Below are 12,476 nucleotides of genomic sequence, written 5' to 3'. Positions count from 1 at the left end.
TCTCTAGGACAAACGGTCACGGAGATATAAGCGATTAAATAAAGGTAGTTTTTCAGATTTGAAATTTCAAAGTTCAAAATGACAAATGACAGCTAGCAACTAGAAATGACAGGTGACAGCTTTACAAATGACAGGTGACAGTTAGGAGGCAGTTCTACTTAGATTAAAATAGATTGAATTATATTATTTTAACTAAGAGATTGGTTCTGCACAGTTTTGCTAGGTACTCACAATATATTTTTTAAATAAAATGTGCCTCGCCACGGATCTGGTCAGGTTTTAGACTGTACTCTGGTCTGGTCTCTGCACTTCACAATGATCTGGGTCAGCTCTCTGGTTCTGCTAACAGTGGTCTGGGTCAGCTCTGCTCTGCTGGTCTAGCCTCTCTGGATTCTGGAGATTGATGGATTTGAAGTCTGGATCTCTGGATGTTGTATGGTCCGGCAGAGCGCGTTGCAGCAAATGGAATTGAATGTCCCTATCTGTCCTGACTGTCTGCTTTTATGTGTTTTGAAAATGGGTGTGTGTGTGTAGCATCACTAGGCTCTACCCCTCTCCACTTGTCATTGGCCACTTCATCCTCTTCCCCTTGATTGGGGGAATGAAATGAAGTGTCGTCATGATGAGGTCTGTTTATGGTACAGAGAACCCACCCCTGTCAACTTTACACACAATCTATATTTGATCAAAAGACATATTTGCACAGGTACACATTTGTTTAAAATTACATGCACCCATCACATATCACAGGAGGTATACCCTGTCCAAATCTGCTCTTCCTGGGAGCTTGCATTCACAAATGGCAACATTTGCACTTTTTAACTGATTTCGTAATATCGGACATTACCCCAAATTTACACACATGTGCGCAAGGAGTATGGACATTAAGTGATGAAGTGTCAGATTTTTAACTTGCATACATTTTAAGTAATACCCTCTTAACTGCTAGTTTGCCCCCAGATCATGCCACCGGTTCTAAAAACCTCTTAAAATGTGGGCAGAAAAATCACAAGAATTATGGTATCATTTAAATAATTATGACAAGTCCGTACTATGAGTTATTCATCTTTTTCTAAAACCATATTCTGGCTACAGGGGTGTGGTTCCCCCCAGCACAAGGTTGAATTTCTGGTTTTTCCAGTTCTGCCAAGCCAGCTTGCTCTCACAGGCAGTGCTCCTCCCCTTTCCTTCAGGAGGAAGCTACTTTTACAGCCCCCGTAATAAAACATTTGCCTGAGTCAGAACAGGGCTTTGTTCAGTTTCCTGCAGAGCCCAGGTAATTCAATCAGGGAAGTGTCATATCCCTTTTGGTGGGAGCAGCAAAAGGCAGATAGGCCTGGGAACACAGCTGTTGCGCAAGTCTCTTCTCCTGTCGGGGGTAGCTGGTGAGCAGAATTCAGTTCCTTAAACCAGGTTTCAGATAAAATGTCACTTTTTGTTACCCAGTTTAAGTCAAGACAATGTTTACATATGCAGCTAGAATGCTGATTCTAAGTTCAAAACTATGGCATTTAAACAATTGCAACCTATGTGACACTCAAAAGTAGGTCACTCATTTCTTTTAAACATTTAGATTTTTAGTGTCTTTCAGTCCAAATTTACTTAAACTGCTGAAATCCACAGCTCAGCCAGTCTTGTTATAAACCTTCACGTCACTTCAGAATATAACTTTAGATTGTATCCACCTCTCAGTAAGTCTTTCTTTGGCATGCTTTGGGTTCATTTATTCAGTTTTAAACAAAATCTGGTGGTTTTAAAACGCCGGCTTTCTGATAGTGGTGAGTACTGGTACTGCACCCCTTTTTGGGATTTAAGAAAATGAATTCCCCACAATTCTAGGTTGCTTTTGGCAATCAGCATTGCCATTCCCAATGGTTTCAGACTACTGTGTGGGTTGTCCAATGGTGGTTTTAGGCAGTGCCCTTCTGTGCCCATAACATCGGCAAAAATGGGTGGCAGCCTATTCTTCATGCACCTCCCTGTGCATTTTCTGGGAAGCTCTGGCCATCATGATGTTTTCAATGCCAGTACTGCACAGTTTTGAGGTAGGGCTTGGATGCGTGGATAAAAACATCCCACATCACGGATGCGTCTCTAACCGGCTGGGGAGCTCACATGGGCACTCTTCAAACGCAAGGTCGTTGGTCTTAAACAGAGTCACTCCTACACATCAACGTGTTAGAGCTCAGAGCAGTGCGATGGGCCTTGAAGGCGTTCCTACCACACATCAAGGGATCGAGAGTACGAGTGCTGACGGACAATACGACGGCCTTGTTTTATTTGAGAAAACAAGGGGGGACACGATCCAGGACCCTTTCCATGGAGGCCCAGAAAGTGTGAAATAAAGCAGTTAGAGCTGCGGAGTCCTCTTTTTTAGGGGGCTGTGTGGCGAAGGACTACTATGAATCTATAAGACAAAGGAAATACCACAAAGACAGCTACCCGCCTACACACGTGCCAGGTGTGTTTAGTTGCACAACGTGCTGCCTTTCATGTCGGTCAATTATTTGCGACAGAAAACATAGAGATATACATATTTTAATTCATGGATACAAAACACTTAGAAAAATGTTATATTAAAACAAAGAGAGACAAAAATGCATTTTGTTTACACATAACATTCCATAAAAGAACCTATACTGAAAATCAATTGTCTTGACCAGTTGGTTTGAACTGAACACATTCATCAGATACTGGTGATGTAGTGAGGTTAGTAAACATATAAGATGACATCTTGTTATTAAATGAAACCTTAATACAATTCACTATCTTTGACTTTGTCAATTTTGTCCTTGACAAAGTCAAAGATAGTGAATTGACAAAGTCAAGGACAGAAAAATCAACAAAGTCGCATAAGGGAGGTCAGGTTCTCCATCCAGCCATCAAGACCCTCAACCTTCACGCTTGGTATCTGAAAGGTTGAGGTACAAGGATTGGGACCTTCCAGATGACGTCATGGAAGTGTTGCTTTCGGCCAGAAGACCAGCAACTAAGACTCTATACCGCTGCCGTTGGAATAAATTTTGCAACTGGTGCAGAGAGAAGAATATCGAACCCTTTTCATGTGGTACACCTGCGGTGTTATCCTTCTTACTTTATTTGGCAAATTCGGGCCTTCAAATTGGCACTATTAAGGGCTATCTAGCAGCGCTATCGATCTTTAAGCGCACTGCAGAGGAGCCATCGTATTTCAATATTCCATTGGTAATACAATACCTGAAAGGTCTAACTAATGTTTACCCTCCAAGACCATTCCAAGTTCCCTTATGGGACTTAAATCTAGTTTAAACTTCCTAAAAGGTGCTCCTTTTGAACCACTCCACTCTTGTTCATTGAAGTTTCTCACCCTCAAAACTGTTTTATTGGTAGCATTAACATCTGCTAGAAGGGTTAGCGAGATACAAGCCCTGTCTTGTAAACCTCCTCATACAACTTTTCACAGAGTGAAAGGACAAAGTAGTGCTACAGGTGAAGCCTAACTTCCTCCCAAAGGTAGTTTCGGAATTTCACATTACTCAGAAGATTACTCTACCTTCATTCTATCCTCCTCCCCATCCGGGGAAAGAGGAAGAGAGACTACACAGGCTGGACCCTAAGCGAGCCTTGAGTTTTTACATCAGTAGAGTTGCTAAAATTAGACAAGCAGACCAACTCTTTGTAGGTTACGCAGGACATAAGTTGGGATTACCAATAACCAAACAAACCATCTCCAGATGGATTATTTTAGCCATTCTGGAATGCTACAAATTGGCAGGAAAAGAGCCCCTTCAAAATCTAAGGGCTCATTCCACCAGAGGTATCACAACATCCTCAGCTCTTCAAAGAGGGGTACCAATTAGAGACATATGTGCGGCTGCCACATGGTCGTCCGCACATACATTTACCAAATTTTATAGCCTGGATTCCTCCTCTAGTCAAGAGACTAGATTTGGCAAAGCTGTGTTACACGCTGTTCATTCTTAAAGGGTAATATGGCATCTCTTACTCCCGCCTCCAATCACATACCACTGCTATGGGAGTCTATCATAGATAAGGAATACGTCGGAGGACACAATCCCTTCGAAGAACAAGTTACTTCTTACCTTGTAACGTTCTTTTGATGGGATGTTCCTCCGACGTATTCCTTATCGCCCCTCCCATCCATCCCCGCAGTAACATTTCCCTTGTGGTTGCAGCTTATGCTCCTTCAAGGGTAGTAACCATTCATACAATAACTACTTTACTCTACAAAACGGAACTGAGCAACGGACGCTGCACGTGGCTATTTATAGGCATGATGACGTCGGCGTCGATACGGTGGCCGTCGAGGAGCACCTACTCGACGGACGTCGACGCACAGCGCCCTCTACTGGGAAACATTTTTTCCGAGGCCAGCATCTCTGTTTTCTGTCGCAAATAATTGACCGACATGAAAGGTAGCACGTTGTGCAACTAAACACACCTGGCACTTGTGTAGGCGGGTAGCTGTCTTTGTGGTATTTCCTTTGTCTTATAGGCCCAGAAAGTGTGGCATTGGGCATTAAAGCACGAGATATCCATCGTGGCTCACCATCTCCCGGGAGTGAGGAACTCGCAAGCGGATTCCCTCAGCAGAAAGATGGCCCAGATACACGAATGGGAAATGGACACAGTTCAGCTGACGAAAGGTTTCGAGAAATGGGGTCACCCCCCACTGGACGTCTTCGCAACGAAGGAAAACAAGAAATGCGAGCAATGCGCAAGCAGATGGCCTCAGGAGGGTTCCATGGGGGAGGCGTTCTCCTTCCCATGGACAGACAAGTTCCTTTACGCTTTTCCTCCGTTACCCCTCATACGGAGGAGGGTGCAGTGCTTCACTTGGCAGAGGGGGGTTTATCTTTCACATCGATAAAGGTGCACCTGGCGGCCATCTCTAGGTTCACGAGGAAGAGACAGTCGTCTCCTTTATTGAGCGACAGATTAGTGAAACACTTCATGAGGGGTTTATTTCGAACTTTTCCCCCAGTAAAACGTTTTCCACCAACATGGAGTCTCAACGTAGTGCTGGCAGGCTTAATGAAACCACCCTTTGAGCCTATGGCCACTTCGGACATGAAATTCATATCGTGGAAGTTGGCGTTCTTAATTGCTATCACGTCAGCTAGGAGAATCTCGGAACTGCAAGCGTTGGTCGTAGACCCTCCATACCTAAGATTCTTTAAAGACAAGGTGGTTCTGGCAACTAATCCTACTTTCGTTCCGAAAGTCCCTACAGTGTATCACAAACACTCGTCCATTGTCCTCCCTACTTTCTTCGCGACCCCATCATCGGCAGCGGAAAAAGCTCTTCATAATTATTATTATTATTATTATTATTATTATACCTTGGACGTTAAGAGGGCCCTAAAATTTTACCTACATCGTACGCAAGAACTCAGGTCTACTCGACAGCTGTTCATCGCGTATGGTCCGTCGACGAGAGGAAATGCAATTTCTAAGCAAGGACTGGCTCGGTGGGTCTCGTCGACGATTGCATTTTGCCACTCCAAGGCCGGAAGGCCGCTGCAAGGGCATCCTAGAGCCCATTCTACAAGATCAACGTCCTCTTCAGCAGCATTATGGGCAGGAATTCCGCTAACGGACATATGCCAGGCTGCAGCATGGTCGGTGCCCCACACGTTTACCTGCCACTACTGCCTTGCGAGGCAACATGCGGACAAGGTGCAGATGGGAAGAGCAGTCCTGCGCCATCTGTTTCAATAAGGTAAGCTCTACACTGTGGAGAGCTTGTCCCACCAACCTCCCCCCTAATAATACTGGTGTCATTAGACAAAGTTAAATCTATTTTCGACGCGTCAATGGGAAGGGCAGCGGATTCAGGGCAGCGCATGCTCCCTAGGCCGCACCCCTGCGTGCCTCTAAATTTAAAGGGGAAGAAGGTTTGTTCTAGTGAAAAAGGTTATGTCGCTTGGAAGGGATGCCCATACAGTATGGAGGAAAGCGGACTATGGACTAAGAGTACATTAGTCACTACGGTGAGTAACTTATCATTTCCTTCCTAGGGGGAAATCCTTAGTCATTTTGGTACATCATCCTATAGATGGGCTTTCTTCTTAATTTTGATTAATTGTGTATCCTGAAAGCTCTCCATAGTTCATTACCAAGGCCAGCATGCTCTTTAGGCTCTGAAAGGGGTTTGATAGAGTTAAGAGCACATCATCCTCAAAGATCAGAACTTGGTATTCACGCTCTCCTATCCTAACTGCCATAACATCCTGGCTTCCACATATGGCTTACGTTAATGGTGGTGTCGAAAATGAGTGGCGATAGCAGGTGTACTTGATTCGTCTCCTTGGCGACTGGTATCTAGTTTGAGAGCTATGCGTTCGACATTTTTATGTAAGGAAGATGATTACTTATTTACTTTTTAATCAGTTCTGGTTAGCTGCTAATTAGGCCACTTGGGAACCAGACTTGGGGTCTAGGAGCCATTGTGACAATTTCTGTCTGGAAACAAATATGCACTTTGTACTGTTTTTTGCTTGTTACCAAACCCTTCATTGTAAATATTTACCTCCTTTTTTGCGAATCCTCAACTTAAGGCTGTGCAGGAGGATCTTTTTCTATTTAATGTGTGTGCATGAATGATTATCGTGAATGATGGTGTTTTGAGAAATATATTTCGAGGGGATTGGGTCCTCTGACGTATTCCATATCTATGACAGGTAATGTCCACAGCTGTGCTGCTTCAGAAAATCTTCGGCGTCTGCGTCGATGCGCTGTCCCCAAGGACCTCCTCCGACGGCCGACGTCACCCGATGTGATGAGTAGGACGCACAGTGCCCGTAGCCTCAGTTATGTTTTTTCCACGAACGTGTTCGCTTCGTGAATCTCGGTACGCCTCGACTCTTTGGCGTTTGCTGTATTCTTCTCGGTTCGTTCAACCTGTTCGGTTTTTGTGAAGACCTGTTCGTGGCGATGTCTACTTCGTCTTCAACCCCACGTCCGGGCTTCAAGAAATGCGGGGACAGTGGGTCCAAGATGTCGGTCACGGACTCGCACGACGCCTGCCTCTGGTGCCTCGGGGAGGCCCACGATACGGACGACTGTGTCGACTGCCAGTCGCTCACGGCCAAGGCCTTGCGGGAACGCAACAAGAAGCTGTCGGTAGGTCGGGTGTCTAAGCCCCGGAAGTCGAGGTCTAAGGGGGCTTTCGACGGATGACTCAAGAGGCGGCTCTCTGCGTCGTCGGAAGTCCAGTGGGTCTCCTTCCAGGAGTCGATCTCGCAACTCCTCCGCCTCTTCGAGGCATTCCCAGAAGCGCCGGCATCGGTCGCCTTCCCCGTCCTCTTGTGAGGGCTCCGCCCGTCGGCGGGTCGCTTATCCCACCATGCAAGCGACACCGGAGGAATGGGCTTCCTTCGGGAAGCAGATGTTAGCGATTCTTGAATCGCAGGGCACCGGTCCGTCCGCGCCTCCGAGTGGGGTCGGTCGGCACCGGTCGAGAGACACCGCTCGCACGCCTTCGGGCTCGGGTGGTCGGCACGGCTTGCGGGAAAGGTCCCGCTCGGACAAGGGTAGTCATTCTCGCCATGCCCGTTCCAGGTCCCGGTCCTCGACGCGCTCAAGACCGCGTGAGCCTGTGCTGTCTTCAAAGAAGAAGTCGACGCCTCTGGCGCCGAGGTCGTCGAGAGACCCGCTCGGAGCTCTGGCTTCAAGGCCTGTATCGACGCCGTCGATGCTGGCGGCGCTGCAGCTGACGTCGACGCCGATTCTCTCGACGCCGGCGCGGACTCGTTCGTTTCGAGGCAGTGGTGTCGGAGGGGCCCCGTGGCACGGGGTTAGCCCCTAGAAAGGCTCTGGCTAAGGTCAGGCACAGCTTTGGTCCCCAGATGTCTTCCTCTCACCGCCTAGAGTACATTTCAGAGGGTGATGAAGGCTTGGTTCTGGTTATGGTACCAGATGAGCTTATCTCGGGCCATAGTCAGTTTGATGACCTGAGGCAGTCACTGCATGAAGCCAGTGGACTGGACACCTCTCCGGAGGTGGAGTTTTGTAGGCCGGATCCTGGCACTCATGCCGATTCTTCATACCGGCACCTTATGTCTCGGGTCACCGAGTACTTGGGTTGGTCGGCTCCCCCAGGGGAGTTCGTTCAGGATGATCTCATGGACATCCTTGATCTTGGTCCCCCCACTGACCCGGTATTGCAGTTTCATATGGCTCTGCAGAGAAGGGTGGCGGCGGCTTGGACTGCTCCGAGAGTCTCCCGGCAGTGGGCAAGTCTTTGTCGCGAAAATACCGTCCAGCCAGTAGCGACCCCTGCTACTTGTCCAGGCACCCCACTCCGGAGAGTTTGGTGGTGCAGGCGGCTACGGCCCCGGCAAAGCAGGCACGTATCCTACCATCCCTCCGGATAAAACGTTTTGACGGGTGGGCGAAGGTGTTTTCTTCAGGGGGTATGGTGCTTCAGACGGCCAACTCCATATGTGCCTTGTCTCGTATCACACACACACTGTGGAACTGTGTTGCATTAGCGGCTGAACATATTCCCGAAGGGGACGATCGGGATGGTTTCCTTGCTATGGTTCAGGATGGCAAGGATGCCATGTGTGAGGCCGTTCAGTCGGATTTGGACATGGCAGATTGTGTCAGCCGGTCCATGGCGGCAGGCACCGTAATACGCAGGTTTGCGTGGTTGCGAAAGTCTGGGTTCGCTCCTGATGTGCAGTCCCGGCTCCTCAACATGCCCTTTGATAGTGAACATCTTTTTGGCAGCAAGGCTGACGAGAGCCTTGAGAGGTTGCAGACCTCCAAAGCTGCAGCGAAGTCGTTGGGCGCTGCAGTTCGACAACCTCCGCCTTTTCGTCCTAGGGGGCAACAATGGAGGGGAGGTTCCTTTCGCTATTACTGGTCCTTCAGTAAAGCAAGAGGAGCTAGCAGTCAAAGAGGCCACCGTAAGAGTGCCAGAGGTGGAAAACAGGGTACTCGAGGTGCCAAGGCCGCTCGGGTCGTTGCCTCTTTGCCCTCAGGCAATGCCGCAGCCGCTACCACTCAGTCATGAGGTCAGGTCCCATGGTTCACTGGTTGGGGGAAGGCTGGCGCAGCATCTTGTAGAGTGGCGTGCCATTACTTCAGATGTGTGGTTTCTGGAGATTATAACCCCCGGCTCCTGTCTTCCCTTTCGGCAGAGGCCTCACGACAATCCACCTGGGAACCTCTCTTTGAAGAGTCCGGATCCGCTCCTTGCGCAGGAAATTCGAGCCCTGCTGGAGAAAGGCGCCATAGAACTGGTGCCTGTAGCGGAGAGGAACAAGGGATGGTATTCCCCTTATTTTTTGATTTCGAAGAAAGACTGGGGATTAAGACCCATCATGGACTTGCGCGGTTTGAACAAACTCCTCGGGAAGGACAAGTTCAAGATGGTTACTCTCTCTCAAGTCCTCCAGGCCCTTCAACTTCAGGACTGGTTGGTGTCTCTCGACCTCAAGGACGCTTACTTCCATGTGCCGATGCATCCACAGCACAAGAAGTACCTGAGGTTCGCGGTTGGCGACTCGCATTTTCAGTTTCGGGTCCTGCCGTTCGGATTGACCTCCGCCCTGAGGGTTTTCACCAAGCTCATGGTGGTGGTGGCAGCACATCTCAGGAATGGGGGGGGGATTCACGTCTACCCCTACCTGGACGATTGGTTGATCAGGGGAAGCTCTCCCGAGCAAGTCCTGGATCATCTGTCCGTCACCTGCCACTCCCTTCACAAGCTCGGCTTCTCCCTCAATTTAAAGAAGTCCCATTTGACACCAACACAGCGGCTCCAGTACATCGGAGCAGTGCTCGACACATCTCTGGGGCAGTGTTTTCCTCCCCAGGTGAGGGCTCTTCACATTCAGCAGATGGTGCACAAGTTTCAAATTGCCCAGAATCTCCCAGCGTCCGAGTTCTTGAGACTGCTCGGCCTCATGGCATCCTGCATTCTTCTGGTGCCAAAGGCTTGTCTGCGGATGAGATCTTTGCAGTGGGCACTCAAGCTCCAGTGGTCTCAGTCCTCCAGCAGGCTGTCGGACCCTGTTCAGGTGCCGCCCTCGGTCGCCCAGGACCTTCTGTGGTGGGCCGTCGAAGGCAATCTGATGAAGGGGGTCTATTTTGGCTGCCCTGGCCGGAGGTGACGATCGTGACGGACGCATCCCTCACGGGATGGGGAGCTCATGCCAATGAGTTGACAGTCAGCGGTCGTTGGTCTCCGTCGGAGTCCAGACGCCATATCAATCTGTTGGAGCTGAGGGCCGTCAGGCTAGCCCTGAAGGCTTTTCTGCCGACTGTGCGAGGAAAGAGTGTCCTGATTCTAACGGACAACATGGTGGCCATGCACTACCTCAACAAAAAGGGGGGCAGGGTCACTTCCTCTGTGCAGGGAGGCGATGCAGCTCGAGTTGTGGGCCATCCGGCAGGAAGTTTCGATCTCGGCTGTTCATCTGGCCGGAGACGACAACGAGACAGCGGACGCTCTGAGCAGGCAGAGCACGATCTCTCACGAGTGGGAGCTGGCTCAGGAGATTCTCCTGGAGATCTTCGCCCTTTGGGGGACCCCTCAAGTGGATCTCTTCGCCTCCAGTGTCAACCGGAAGAGCGAAAGGTTCTGCTCGCTGGAATTTCCTCCAAAAGGAGCCTTAGGAGACGCGTTTGTGGTGGAGTAGTCATTCCCACTGCTGTACGCGTTTCCTCCAGTCCCCGTCATCCCGCAAGTACTGCAGAGGTTATGGAGGTTCGGTTCCCGGATGATCCTCATTGCTCAGGCGTGGGCTCGGAGGACGTGGTTCCCGGACCTTCTCGACTTGTCCATCTGCCCTCCACGTCATCTTCCATACCGAGACGATCTGGTCTCACGGGAGGGGGGTCAGGTTCTCCATCCAGAGGTCAGATCCCTCAACCTTCACGCTTGGCTTCTGAAAGGTTGAGGTATAAGGATTGGGACCTCCCTGAAGACGTGATGGAGGTGTTGCTCTCGGCCAGGCGGCCGGCAACAAAGTCTCTGTACCGTTGCCGTTGGAGAAAGTTCTGCGACTGGTGCAGAGTTAAGGATGTGGATCCTTTTGAATGTGACATTCCCATGGTTCTGTCTTTTTTGCTTTCCTTGGCCCACAGGGGCTTGCAAGTGGGGACCATTAAAGGTTACCTGGCGGCGCTGTCAATATTTAAGCGCTCGTCTGAAGAATGTTTCTATTTTAAGATTCCTATAATTTCTCAGTTTTTGAAAGGGCTCACTAATATGTTCCCTCCGTCACCTTTCTGGTGCCCGGTTGGGATTTGAACCTTGTTCTTAAGATTCTTATGGGTGCTCCGTTTGAGCCTTTGCATTCTTGCCCTTTGAGACTGTTAACTCTGAAAACTGTGTCTTTGGTTGCGGTTACTTCCGCTCGCAGAGTGAGTGAGTTACAGGCACCTTCAGTTAAGCCACCCTTCACTGTTTTTCATAAGGACAGGGTTGTCCTTAGAGTTCGTCCTTCTTTTCTTCCGAAGGTGGTTTCAGAATTTCATTTGAGCCAGAAGGTTGTTCTTCCGGCGTTCTATCCTCCTCCACATCCTGGTAAGGACGAGGGGAGGCTTCATAGGCTTGATCGTAGGAGAGCGTTGAGCTTTTATATTTCGCGCATGTCCCGGGTCAGAGTGGACGATCAACTTTTCATTGGTTATGCTGGAAAGCGTTTGGGACAAGCTGTGACGAAACAGACTGTCTCGTTGGATTATTTTAGCTATCTCCGAGTGTTACCGCTTGGCGGGTAAGGACCCTTCGGCTGGCTTGCGGGCCCATTCTACCAGCGGAGTGGCTGCGTCTACTGCCCTGCAGAGGGGTGTTCCTATTCGCCACATCTGTGATGCAGCCACCTGGGCTTCAGTACATACTTTTGTCCGTCACTACTCCCTCGATTACATCTGAGGGCAGGATCTGGCCTTTGGCAATGCAGTCCTTTATTCCGCAATTTGATTGGGCATGCTAAATTTGTGTTCTAAATTCTTTTCCCACCTCCTTGCTTGGTACTGCTTTGGGAGTCTGTCATAGATATGGAATACGTTGGGGGACCCAATCCTCTCGAAGAACAAGTTACTTTCTTACCTGGTAACGTTCTTTCGGTGGGATGGCCGACGACGTATTCCATATCGCTCCCTCCCTACCTTCCCCGCTGCAAAATTTCTTTTGCGATTTGCAGCTTGCGTTCCGCAAGGCCTTGTGTGTCTGACTGGCAGAAAACTGGTGGCACATGTTCTGGGGGAAAAACTACAACTGAGGCTACGGGCGTCGTGCGTCCGACTTATCACATCGGGTGATGTCGGCCGTCGGAGGAGGTCCTCGGGGACGGCGCTTTGGCTTCTGCGTCCTGCGTCGATGACGTTGAAGATTTTCCGAAGCAGCAGAGCTGTGGACATTACCTGTCATAGATATGGAATACGTCATCGGACCATCCCATCGAAAGAATGTTACCAGATAAGAAAGTAACTTGTTCTTTAGCTCCATTCAGGAT

The 12,476-nt window shown here is 49.4% G+C and overlaps 1 protein-coding gene across 2 annotated transcripts in view; it reads left to right on the top strand.

Moving 5' to 3' along the window:
* INTS8 (integrator complex subunit 8) overlaps positions 1–12,476 on the top strand; it is a 2,196,017-nt gene that overhangs the window by 1,694,543 nt on the left and 488,998 nt on the right. The gene's annotated exons all lie outside the window — the stretch shown is intronic.

The sequence above is a fragment of the Ambystoma mexicanum genome, chromosome 5q (assembly GCF_040938575.1).
Source record: "Ambystoma mexicanum isolate Mex_15411 chromosome 5q, UKY_AmexF1_1, whole genome shotgun sequence".
NCBI lineage: Eukaryota > Metazoa > Chordata > Amphibia > Caudata > Ambystomatidae > Ambystoma > Ambystoma mexicanum.
This window is presented reverse-complemented; position numbering and strand designations above follow the sequence as displayed.